The following is a 12,375-nucleotide window of genomic DNA, read 5'->3' on the forward strand; positions in this document are numbered from 1 at the left end:
CAGTTTTTCAATAGGGGTTGAGTGAAGAACTTAAGGATGATCTTGCCCAGGTGCTGCCCGCTCCCGCTACGGTGACCAGTTTGGTCGACTTAACAATTCAACTGGATCAACGATTGAGTGAACAATGACACAAATGATGGAGAACTATGACTAATAAATCCTTCAACAACCAGATTGAAGTTCCATAACTGGAACCGATGCAAATCAGAGTTAGTAGGGGCCCTCCATCTTCAGAGGAGAAAAGACGAAGACGAGAAAAATCTATCCTTACAGTATATTGTGGGCAAAAAGGACACTATGTAAGAGAATGCTCATGTCTAGAGACAGGAAATTAGTCTACTTGGAGGTAGATAGGAGTGCACTTCCGAGCCTTCGTCCCATAGAAATCAACACTGCTAATCCAGAACAGACCGTAAATCCACAACTACTATTTCTGTTAACTGTAGTTTTTTGTGGAATCCCATGATCAGTTAGCTTTGGAAGTACTGGACGACTCAGGAACTTCAGGAAACTATATACAGTAGATCTTCAGTACACCAGGATCCACTTCATATCCATGTTCCTAAAAGATAGTCTAGTACCCATCAGATCGGTCGACAGATCATTGTTGACGTCTGGGGCCATCAAGCAGGAAACCATTATGTTATGTATGAAGTCTCAGAATCACTTGGAGTACATTCATTTTTATTTCATTGATGCACCTCATTTTAAAGTGCTCCTAGTTATTCCGTGGCTAACTACCCTCAATCCGGCCATTGATTGGCATGCTCACAAGATATCCTTCCCGTCATGCTTTTGCAAGCAGAAGTGTCTCCAAGGATTATTCAGTTTAACACTGAATACAAATATTTCGAGTACACCTTCGAAACAGTTTGTGGCGAATTCTACCCAGGACCTACCTGAACAATATCAGGACTTCCGGGATGTTTTCAATCCAGTGGATGCAGACGTTTTGCCCCTGCAGCGATCATACGATTATCCTGTCAACTTAATTCCTGGAAAGAACATGCCTCACAGCAAGCTCTATTCCCTGTCGCCCTAAAGGAGACCAGGTACTCAGGGAATATATTGATGAAAACCTACGGAAAGGTTTTATTTTGACACTCCACATCAGGAGCACCACTGTTTTTCATTCAGCATTACTGTCAAAAACTGATACTCTTTCCCACTTATCCCGGATCTTACTGATCAAGTTCATGGTGCATCCTGGTTTTCCCAGACTAAAGATGGATTTACAATCTGGTGAGGATTCACACAGGGGCTGAGTGGAAAACCATGTTTAAGACTAAGGGGCCTATGCTATAAGCCTCGATAAGCCATTGATCGAGCAATTATCGGCCAAAATGCCTACTGCTATTCAGGAAGCCATTGATAAGTGGGCGATAAGGCATGAATCGACAAATTTTTCAGCCGTCATAAAAAAATTGCTGGGTGAGCGGAGATAAGCCACTTATTTGCAGGTTCTGAAACTCGTGCAATTCTAGTAGCAGTGATTAGCTTATCGAGGTGAATCGCAGCTCTAGAATGGCGAGTTTCACCTAAAAGCGTGAGGCTGGTGAGAAGCTGCTGAGAGGCGGCGAGACAAGACTTTGAAAAAAATGCTTTTTTTCTGCATTGGATTGATGCCGGGAGTCTCCGGAGCTGATACCCATTAATATTAGCACCGCAGACTTCCGGTATGAATCCCATGCAATAAAAATGCATTTACAGGCAACTTCATTACCTTAGCGGCTAACTGCTAAGTCAATGAAGGGGTTAACCCCTCCCACTACCCACCAAGGGTCAAATACACCCTTCACCCCCCCCCTGCTACCCACAATTAAAAATTAAAAACACAACAACACGAATACCCACCACCTCTGCACCCACATGATTTATACCAGAGGCCAAGGGTGTCCCGGGGTCCTCAGGTGGTCCCTGTGGGTGTCTGGGGGCCCTCAGGTGGTCCCCGCAGGTGTCTGGGGGCCCTCAGGTTATCTCTGTTGGTGTCTGGGGGGCTCTCAGGTTGTCCCTTTGGGTGTCTGGGGGCCCTCGGGTGGCCCCCGTGGGTGTCTGGGGGCCCACATTGGTTTCTGCGGGTGCCCGGTGGTCCTCAGGTAGTCCTTGTGGGTCCTCAGGTTGTCAAATAAAATGTGGAATACATTGAAATAAATAAACCGCCCTTCCCCCCAACACATACAGTACAGTAATGGGCAAAATAACTATTATCCAGATATGGATAATAGCTCATTTGCCTATTATAACATAAAATATTAGCCAGCCAGCATAAATAAAGTAAATAAAACTTTCTACTTACCCCTGCCATCATGAAGGGCATTCTCATCAGCATACTCCAGGTCCATGTCCTCCGTTGCCAGAAAAAATACAAGAAAAAATATAATCTAATGAGCCTTAATCACCTTAGCAGTTAATAACCACTGTAGTAATTAAGGGCACAAGATACAACGTCCAATCGGATTGGGGCTGTACCATCTGACAATAAAATGTGATGTCACAGGCCATATATAAGGCCTGTATGTCTTATTTTACCTCAGGAACCCGACGAGACAACATCCTGTTGTGGATTTACCATGAGGCTGTGGATTGAAAAAAGAAGATAGAAAATTATAGAAAAGATAAAAAATAATTACAGATGTAGATAGAAGACGGTGATAGACGATAAAGGAAGGAAGATTTTTTTTACTTGATGCTGGTCTTCAAGGTGGATGCTGTTGGATTCCTGGTGATGAAGTCATGGTACAAGAGCTTGCAGCTACACCGGGATTCGGAAGGTGAAGACTTCTAAAGGTAAGTAAAATATAGAATGTATGAAATTGTTTTTTTTTCAGGTTTTTTTATTGTATTTATTTATTTTTATGTATTTGCTTACCCATTGACTGATGATGTATTAATCTGTACCCCTTACGTACAGATAAATACAGTGACAGCTAATGCATTTTTGGCAAATGCTTGTTTTCTATCGATTGTTATTTTTTCGATTTCTGTTTATTGTTTGGATTAAATTGTTTAGAATTTGAATGGCTTATTTGTAGTACATTTTAGGATTGGTTAGCATTTTAAATTATTTGTTTAGTTGGCTACTGGTTTTAATTCATTAATTGTTTTGTTGACTACTGGTTCAAATTAATGAATTGATTTGTTGGTTAGTGTTGTAAATTAATTAATAGTTTTGTTGGCTAGTGGTTAAAATTATTTGTTTTGCTGGCTAGTGGTTTTATTTGTTTCATAATTTGCTTGGAGAGTTGTTTATTTAATTGTATTGTTTTGGAATAACATAATTGTAATAATTTTGCTATTTTGGCGATAGATAATTATTTGTGTACTATTGGGCTAATTAGTTCTTTTATTTTTGGGGTTTTTAGGTGCTTCTGTATTTATTTGATGTTTGTGTATTTTTGGCCTTAATTATTTTTATTAGGTTGACCATTGAGTGCAATAGTGGCTTATCATGCCCCTATTATATAGGTATGATGTACCACTATGACAATCAATGGGTAGAGGGTGGGTATAATGGGTCCGAGGTGGGTGGTTAGGCCTCCCAGGTGGGAAGCGGGGGACTGGGGTTAACCCCTTAAATACTATAGCGCTTATTAACCGCTACGGTGATTAAGGGGTTAGGGGCTATTATATTGTATTTTTTCTTGTATTCTTTCTAGCAACGGAGGACATGGACCTAGAGTATACTGATGAAAACGCCCTTCATGATGGCAGGGATAAATTGAACATTTAATTTACTTTATTTATGCTGGCTGGCTAATGTTTGATTTTATAATGGGCAAATGCACTATTATCCATATGTGGATAATAGTAATTTTGTCCATTACTGTACTGTATGTGTTTGGGGGGGGGGGTTGTTGGGGGTAGAGGAGATGGGTAGTAGGGTTGTTGTGTTTATTTTTGTTTCTTGGGGGTACAGAGATTTGGTGAAGGGGGTAGCAGCCCAAAGGATGGATGTTTAGGCCTTCCAAGGGGTATCGGGACTGTTTAACCCATTCATTACCATAGCAGTTCCCACCGCTATGGTAGTGAAGGGGTAATTCCTCCCGCTACCTTCCAGGCAGGCCTAATCACCCACCCTGGGACTACTACCCCCTTCATCCACCCCCTCTGCCCCAAGAAACAGGCTTCTGAGGTTTAACACCTTCATTGCATTAACAACTAGCCACTAAGGTAATTAAGCTTTTTTAATATAAACTTTAATACTAGTGTAGATGAGCAGGGGGTCTCCGGAGCAGAACCGCATTGATTTGAAGTCCGGGGACCCCCTGCTTCCCGGGATACAGGCCCCGTTATGGGGTGCTGGTATCTTCTATGCATTTAAATGTCCCGCATCAAGTGATCGTGGGAATAAAATGCATAGGAGATACCGCATACTGCATAGGAGTATTACATTTTATGTTAAAAAAAAATTGATCGCTGGCAAGATATGGAGAGGCGGCTCTCTTTGTGCAGCTCTCTCTGCAGCTGAAAGAAATTGCCAGGTAAGGCCTTTTCAGAGAAGCGATCATCACGTGCCGGCTACTCGCCCGTTTCGGGAATTTTGCTATTACAGGTAATCGAGGATTTCTGAAAACCGTGATAGCAACGCTCAAAATTTTTTATGAGCGCTTAGAGCATAGGCCCCTAAGTATGGACACTTTAAATATTGTGTGACACCATTTTTACTTTGTAAACCCCTGCATAGTTTTCTGTTAATATTATTTTTAAGGATCTACTTGGCATTTTCCTTGCAGTATACCTACTGTAGATTACATTTTCATTTACTCGCATCAGAAAACGGAACATGTGAAACATGTACGTGAAGTATTGAAAAGGTTATGCATACACAGATTGTATGCCAGACTGGACAAATGTTAATTTCACGTTACAGAGGTGTTGTTCCTTGGATACAGTATGTCCTGACCCCTAATGGCATGTCCATGGACAAATAGAAGTTTCACACCATTCAATACTGACCTACGACACATAACGGAATGGAAGTACAGAAACAACGATTCCTTGGCATTGTTAATTTCTATCATCGTTTTATACCGAATACTCCAAACTGGTAACACCTCACTCGCAAGGGAGTACCATTTGAATGGAACTAGGAAATAGAGTCCATGTTTAAACAGCCAAAAGTGACATTTTGGGAATATCCTGTTTTGGCACAACCAGACACACGTAAAACTTTTATTCTAGAAACTGATGCCTCTAACACCACTCTACAGGCAATTTTGTCACTCACTGTACTACTGTATATGTATGACAAGGAACAGTTGCAATCAAGGAGAGGTTCCAACATTGACAACATTACCTGGAAAGTGCTTCAAACCCCATCAAAGTCATCATGGCTCCCAAAAACCTGACATTCCTCAACGCAGCTAAAGTAGGTGTCATAGTCCTAGACATGCTAGATGAATGTTATTTTTGCACACTTTCAGTATGTTATCTCACACCGACCAGGAACTAAACATAGGAAGGCCGATACCTTGTCCCATCTTCACACCACCGATTGGTACCGTCCGGAACCACTGCCTACTTTAACGCCTCTGAAGGTTATTACAAGTATTAACAAAGATAATAGTTCCAGCACGCTCTGGCTATAGGAAAAGTAGCAATAAGTGGGAAATGCCAAATCAAATGAATATTTAATAAATGCACAAGTTATATACAAGGAGTAAAGTGACACCAACACAATAGAACAAAACACACTAAAAAAATAGAAAAAAAACTGGGAAAATGTGGAAGTGAAGAAAACAAAGGTGGGGGGGAGGGTGTACACAATGGGGGATAAATAGGGGGGCTACATTTCAGGGACAAGCCCCTTCCTCAGGCCCGTTCCCTCGTGTCCCAAAGGAACAAGAGGTACTTCCCTTACCCCAGTACCCCTAAAACAGTGAACAAAATAAGCCCTAATTAACTAAGCAACACAAGATAATCTAACAAGCAAAAAGTGCTAATGTACACTGTAATAGCAGCAAAGCAGGAGAATGTAAGGTGAGTACACAATAATGCAAAATCAAACCACAGGGTACAGAGCAGCAATAGTAGTCTCTAGTTCTCTCCTCTCCTGCTGTAAATGGGGCTGCTCAGGGTACCTTAGCGCCTCCAGTCAGCATGGATCTTCTGGATAGCAACAGGATGGCCCAGACTGACACCTTTCTTTCAGCTCAAGACAGTGAAACACACTTCTTTATAGTTCAATGGTATTTATTGCAGTTTGATCAGATGTACAGAGCAGGGGCATTCTTCTCCTAGCTTCCCTTAATGAAGGTGCACTGTTTAGGGCTTGAGGCCCAGACCAGGCCTTCAGGACTCCTCCTCTGTCACCTAGTGATAGAGAGGGTAGCTGTATTCACTCCGCAGGGAGAGGAAAGAGAGACTCCCGCTTTAGGAAAGTGCAAGTACATATAGCCTTGAGTTTGTGTTTGTAACCCTGCCCCTTAACAGAGCAGGTTGAATACTGATAGGTCATCACATCCTATGTGTGACCCAATCAGTATCCCTGCCTCAGGCTGACACTTTCTGGCTGTTGCTATGGCCCGCCCTTGGATACCTACAATTGTATCCAATGCTGCAAAAAGCATACAAAGCCTTAGAGAATGAATTAACCCATCCACTGCCTGCACCTAACAGGTCTTACACTGGTAGGGCCCAGGAAAAGGCATAGCAGCCGGGAGGCTATGCTACACATATAATAACTATGTCCATACCTCCACCAGCACCTCGTCTTTTTTTTGGGTTACTGGTAGACATCGTAAGATGCTCCCAGTTTCGTTACCGGTGCTGGATACTGCCAAGGAGGTACTCGCTGCATGGGACATGACACACCGCCTGATCCAGGTAAAAAAACAAGTTGTTGGAAATTGTTACACTCCAAGAGGATCTATAAAAAATGCGTTGACAAGAAGTGCCTTAGTATGTGGTACACGATCGGGTTTGGCTGAACAGAGAACATCTGCAGATTGTGGGCTACCATCCTAAACTGAAACCTATATTTGTAGACCAGTTTCACCTATTTCAAATGCTCAATTACGTAGCAGTGAAGCTGGGATTGCCACACCATTGGAAGATCCATTCCATCTTCCCGTGCCCCTTCTGAATAGAGCCAACCCTATGCATGTTTCTTAGAAAGAATCACATGTATTGACGGAGGACAGTGCCCTGGAGTATGAGGTCCAAAGCATTTTGGATTCACATATTGGGCACAAGCGAGTAGAATACTGTATCTAGTCATTTAGAAAGGGTACAGTTCCAGGAATCTGCCGTGGGAACCCGCAACCAATACATAGGCACCAAGGTTGGTTAGTCTGTTCCATGCCAGGCAACCTACCAAACCTGAACCTCTCCCCACTATGCAGGCATGCAGCCCTTCTGAGGTGGGGATACTGTCTTGTCCTGACTGCTGCCATGCAAGAGACCTCATCTGTCTTCGTAGAATTTACATATTTTTTCTACTTCGGCTTTCCAGGATTTAACACTCTGTCTAGCTCAGCTACTTCCTATTTTCCAGCCTATTTAAACCCTTCACTGCCTATCCTCCTTGCTGCTGCAAGGTTATTCCTGTTGTTCTTGCTGCTTGCCTGGCTCACCTGTTTGCTGGACTTGTTTTCCCCTTGCTATTTGGACCCTTTTGCTCTACTGGATTTCCCATGTATGATCCATGCCTGTTTGACCTCCCAATTGCCTGCCGCCTGCCTTTCTGCCTCTCCACTCTGGACCCCTCCCCACTTCTGGATCCCCGCTTTCCTGGTACAATTCTCTCTACAAATTCCACTGTGGCCCCAGAGTGCAGTTCGCTACCCCTTGTGCATTATCAGAGCTTGTTGCTCCGAGTAGACGGCTGTGAGTTTCCAGCTGTCCTACTGTATGTGCTCTGCTGTCCCTGTTGTCACAGACTGTGCTTTCTTCATTTTCTTTCAGGAAACATATGCTATACAGCACAGCATTTTCTTCCTTGCAGATAAGTTCAAATCTTTACCATATGCTGCTAAATGAAATGGTACTTTAGACTAGCTTTCATCATTTTTGATTAACAAAAGGCCATTTGGTAAAAACAGTTTCCTATATTGTTACCTATTCAATCAGGGATACTAATATTATGATGGTTAATGTATTTCATACTAGTTTATTCTAATGTTTAGTAAGGAATTTACATTTATAATGTCTAAAAAAAATTAGATCATACCAGATGTAATTTACTATTAAAGACATCAGCAACAAATCCTCCCGTCTTCCTTGCCCATTCGGCATTGTTATATTACTCTAGGGTCCTAATCATAAAGCTGTGTTATATTCCGGGCATACTCGTGCAATACTGGGAAAGAGATACAGATGCAGTGGCCATAATTTTACGAAATCACATGCTTTATACCTCAGAATACCCATGTGATGGCGCAGGATTACTTCCAACTGTACCACGAGTGCGGCGAGTGCATAAAATGGCATTTTAGTGTTCTGGCTTGTAAACACCTGAAATTGACACAGTAGCACAGTACTGTACACATTACAATTCATTCATTGTATTGCATATAATTGCACACAATCCATAAAATTCAAACAAAGCAACCCCGATAAACGCGCGTGCCTGGGGCGATTGGCCGCATTCATGCCACGTGGAGTACAGCAGCGCACACGAAAACGGCGCCGTGATGCTGTGAAAGTATGGCCGCTGCATCTGTAGGTTAAATTACATTCTGCAGGGTGACTTTCATACATCTTATATCCACCTCCTCTTATTTGAATGAAGCCAATGTGTAGTGTGAGCAAGGATCCTCATATCAGTCCAGCTATCATATGTGGCGACAAAGGGATACAATAGGAAAGGACACAGGTGGAAAAACACAGAAGATGATTGATCAAGAAGAGATGAAGATTAAACATGGGGGCAGAGAGACAGGTAAAAGTGGCATATGGGGCAGAAACCTAAGTGAGGAAAGGACACTGTAGAAACAGATTAGGAAGGACCACATGGAACAGAGAGAAAGAGACGAAGAGGAGGCAATGGTGGCTGAAAAATAGAAGAGGAGTCGGAACAAATGTATTCATTAACACTCCACACTCCACGTAGGAGCAAGAAATCATTGCTAAGTGTAGGATATTAGAGTTTACAGTAATTATCAGGACTGGATTGTTAAAACATTTGCGCATATTTATTATTGTATTTATTTATACTGTGTTTATTTACCGTATACCTGTAGGCTAGATAGGAATGGAATGGTATTTCAGTTGATGTGCATCTACATATTATTACCACTTATTCAAGGCAAGTCTTATCGCTAATTTCATATATTTATCTAAAGCCTTAGGGCCATATTACTAAATGGTGCTTTTCAATGCGGTAGCTTCAAGAGCCGGAAGATATCTTACAGCCCAATTGCTTAAAAGGAATTGTAACATTTAGCCTCTCAGCGTACGGAAGCTACCTATAACATTGGAAGAATATCTCACATCGCAGTTAATGAATAGTATCTGAATTCATCATTTTACAAAGAAATTTCATTATTCTAGAAATGTTCATACCCCATTAAAAAAAGATGATACCGTTTTGCTGCAGCAAGAACATTATTTTTCTTCCAAGTTTCCTTGGAAACAGGAAAAGTTTTTTGAATTAACATTGTGGTGGAAACGTTTCACAGTTAGGACAGTTTAAGGCAGCAGTCTGTGCTGCTTGATTGTTTCGGGGGGTACGTTATCATTACCTTACTGACTCTGGGGGTCCCACACCTGTGCAGATTACACAAAACATTAATTTGTCTATTCACAATTACATTTTGTTCAAAATGCAAGGCTGGAGAAATAGTTGTAGGATGTCTCACGCGGCAGGTGATGATTGATCCAAACCACTTCTTTCTACTATGGCACCTGTGACTGAGCAACAGAATAACATATAAAATACCCTAAACATATAGAAATATTGCTGTCATGGAAAGAATTATTAAATAGATATACTCTTTTCTCAGTGAATTGTGATATAACCATATTGCATTGTGCATAACCTCTGATCTTATTTGGTGGTGAACACTATTTTGTCAGTGTTTAACATCTACTATTTAAACCAATGTTTTGTCCAATTTTAATTTTTACTAAACCTCTCTCCCCGTACTGCCTCTCACTCTTCTCCTCTCTCACTACCCTATCCCTCCCCCTCACTCTCCACTCTCACTCATCCACCTCTCCCCCTCCTTTCTCCCTCAATGTCCTTGCTCTAACTCAATCCCACTCCCTCAATCACCCTCCCTCTCAAATCTACCCCACCCTCACACACCTGCACCTACACACACCTCTTCCCCACTTCCCCCCCAAAGAATCTTACCTTGGGGCTTCGAGGCCTCCGGTGCTGCGTCAGTCCCGAGTGCGGAAGTTGGACCTAACGTCGAGCGCCGACCGGCTGCGGGGTATGGGTTGCAGAGAAGGCCAGGTCGCAGCTAGGAACCACCAGAGGCCTAGGAAAGTTGTCCCAGATCTCCCCTCCTGTCAGCCACAGAACCTTTTAGGGATGCCCGCCGAACCGAATCCCAGTTGAAAATCATTGAGCAAGAAGCAATGTTAAAGAAATGTAGTGTTGTCAGGGAAACCTTTGAGGCTTCTAGAAAGGATCAGTATTCTAGCAATCTGTGGAATCTTCCAGGAGTAATGGTATACCAGTGGGATGTTCGGGAGGCTCTCTCTCTTTAGCAGCAGCTTTCCCGGGCCCAGGACTAGAGTTTTCAACGGGTCCCCCCCCCCCTCCTCTTTCACACCTCCTCGCTCTAACCCCCTCTGTGCCCCCCCTCCCCATGTACAGTATCTCCCCCTTCTGTCTCTCACTCTTCCCTCTCTCTTCCTCACTCAGTTTTCCCCCCTTCCCCTTTGTAATGAGCCCATTTTAATGGCTGAAAGTACCCTAAGACTAAGGGCGTGATTAAATATGCTCTGAAGCAATTGGCTGAAAACTGTCATTCTAGACAATGGCAGTTTTCGATGTGGAACATATTGAATCAGGTCCTTCATACAATAAAAGGCCATGAACAACTAAAACAATTACCACTTAGGTACACCATAAATGCTCAACAAATCCTTTCATTGCAGCTCTCCTTGGAAGTGAAGGGTTAATTGTCCATAAATAATTTAGTTTATATATCTATGGTCAATATTAAAATCAAAATACCAGCCGCCTATTTTTACAAATGACAGTGAGACAGCGACTAGCAGCCACAGCAGACCATGTCCTCCAAGCACGTACAAAACAGGCACATACAGGGTCATAACTCAAACCAGACTTCACAGATAAATGAAACGTACACACGCTACACCATATGCAGATTGAAAGGACAAAAACGTGCATTCACCGTGCTTACAGCAAACACATTTTGGGAGTGAGTGTCTCTGATATTGAGTACAGTCATGTTGGGGGAACGTTGTCATTATCAGTAGGACAAACACATAGACACTGTCTGCACATTATGGAGCCTATTCTAGTAGCTCCGAAGTTGGCATTGAGAAAACACACGGTTTGGCAGGTTCAGACGTTGCGCAATGTGAGAAAACGCCCTGTTCGCTATTGCAAATCGCATCTTCTATAAAAGTGACAAACCGCACGGTTTAACCTGCAAATCGCCCGGATTGTACGTGCTTTAGAAGTGGAATGACCTGGAGGAGGAAGAGGGGGTGGGGGGGGGAAAGCCCTATTTCAGGTTTTGGAAGGAATGTGCCATTCAAAAAAAAAAACATGCAACTTGTTTGAAGTGATTTTGCATTTTGGACTTTTCAGAACTACTAGAATTCAGCGAGTTTGCAAATCATGGCGGAATTACCAAAATTGCTTTTTTTTGCAAAGTCAAAATTAAACGTCTTCTAAAAAAAAAAGCCTTTTCTGCACGGTTTGGACATGTGAGAAGGGCTTACAGCAATGGTTTCCATCCTTTTTTTTGGTTAAGGAACCATATGTGAAAATCTTCAGAACCCTGACCCTCTCTAACAGCGTGTCTGAGATTGAATGCATTGTAAGGAACCCCAACCCTCTCTACTAGTGTGTCTGAGATTGAATGCATTGTAAGGAACCCCAACCCTCTCTACTAGTGTGTCTGAGATTGAATGTATTGTAAGGAACCCCAACCCTCTCTAACAGCGTGTCTGAGATTGAATGCATTGTAAGGAACCCCAACCCTCTCTACTAGTGTGTCTGAGATTGAATGTATTGTAAGGAACCCCAACCCTCTCTAATAGTGTGTCTGAGATTGAATGTATTGTAAGGAACCCCAACCCTCTCTACTAGTGTGTCTGAGATTGAATACAATTTTGAAATGACCTGAAAATGCAGGGAAACCTTTAGGGATGCCCGAGTTCCTATGAACCCTGGTTGAAAACCACTAGCTTACAGAATAGCAATGCATGCACATTTCTAAAGTGCAT

The 12,375-nt window shown here is 42.5% G+C and overlaps 1 protein-coding gene across 1 annotated transcript in view; it reads left to right on the forward strand.

The window, feature by feature from the left end:
• The window catches only part of APBB1IP (amyloid beta precursor protein binding family B member 1 interacting protein), a 164,806-nt gene that overhangs the window by 37,505 nt on the left and 114,926 nt on the right, over positions 1-12,375 (forward strand). The window lies entirely within an intron of this gene.

The sequence above is a fragment of the Ascaphus truei genome, chromosome 2 (assembly GCF_040206685.1).
Source record: "Ascaphus truei isolate aAscTru1 chromosome 2, aAscTru1.hap1, whole genome shotgun sequence".
Classification (NCBI taxonomy): domain Eukaryota; kingdom Metazoa; phylum Chordata; class Amphibia; order Anura; family Ascaphidae; genus Ascaphus; species Ascaphus truei.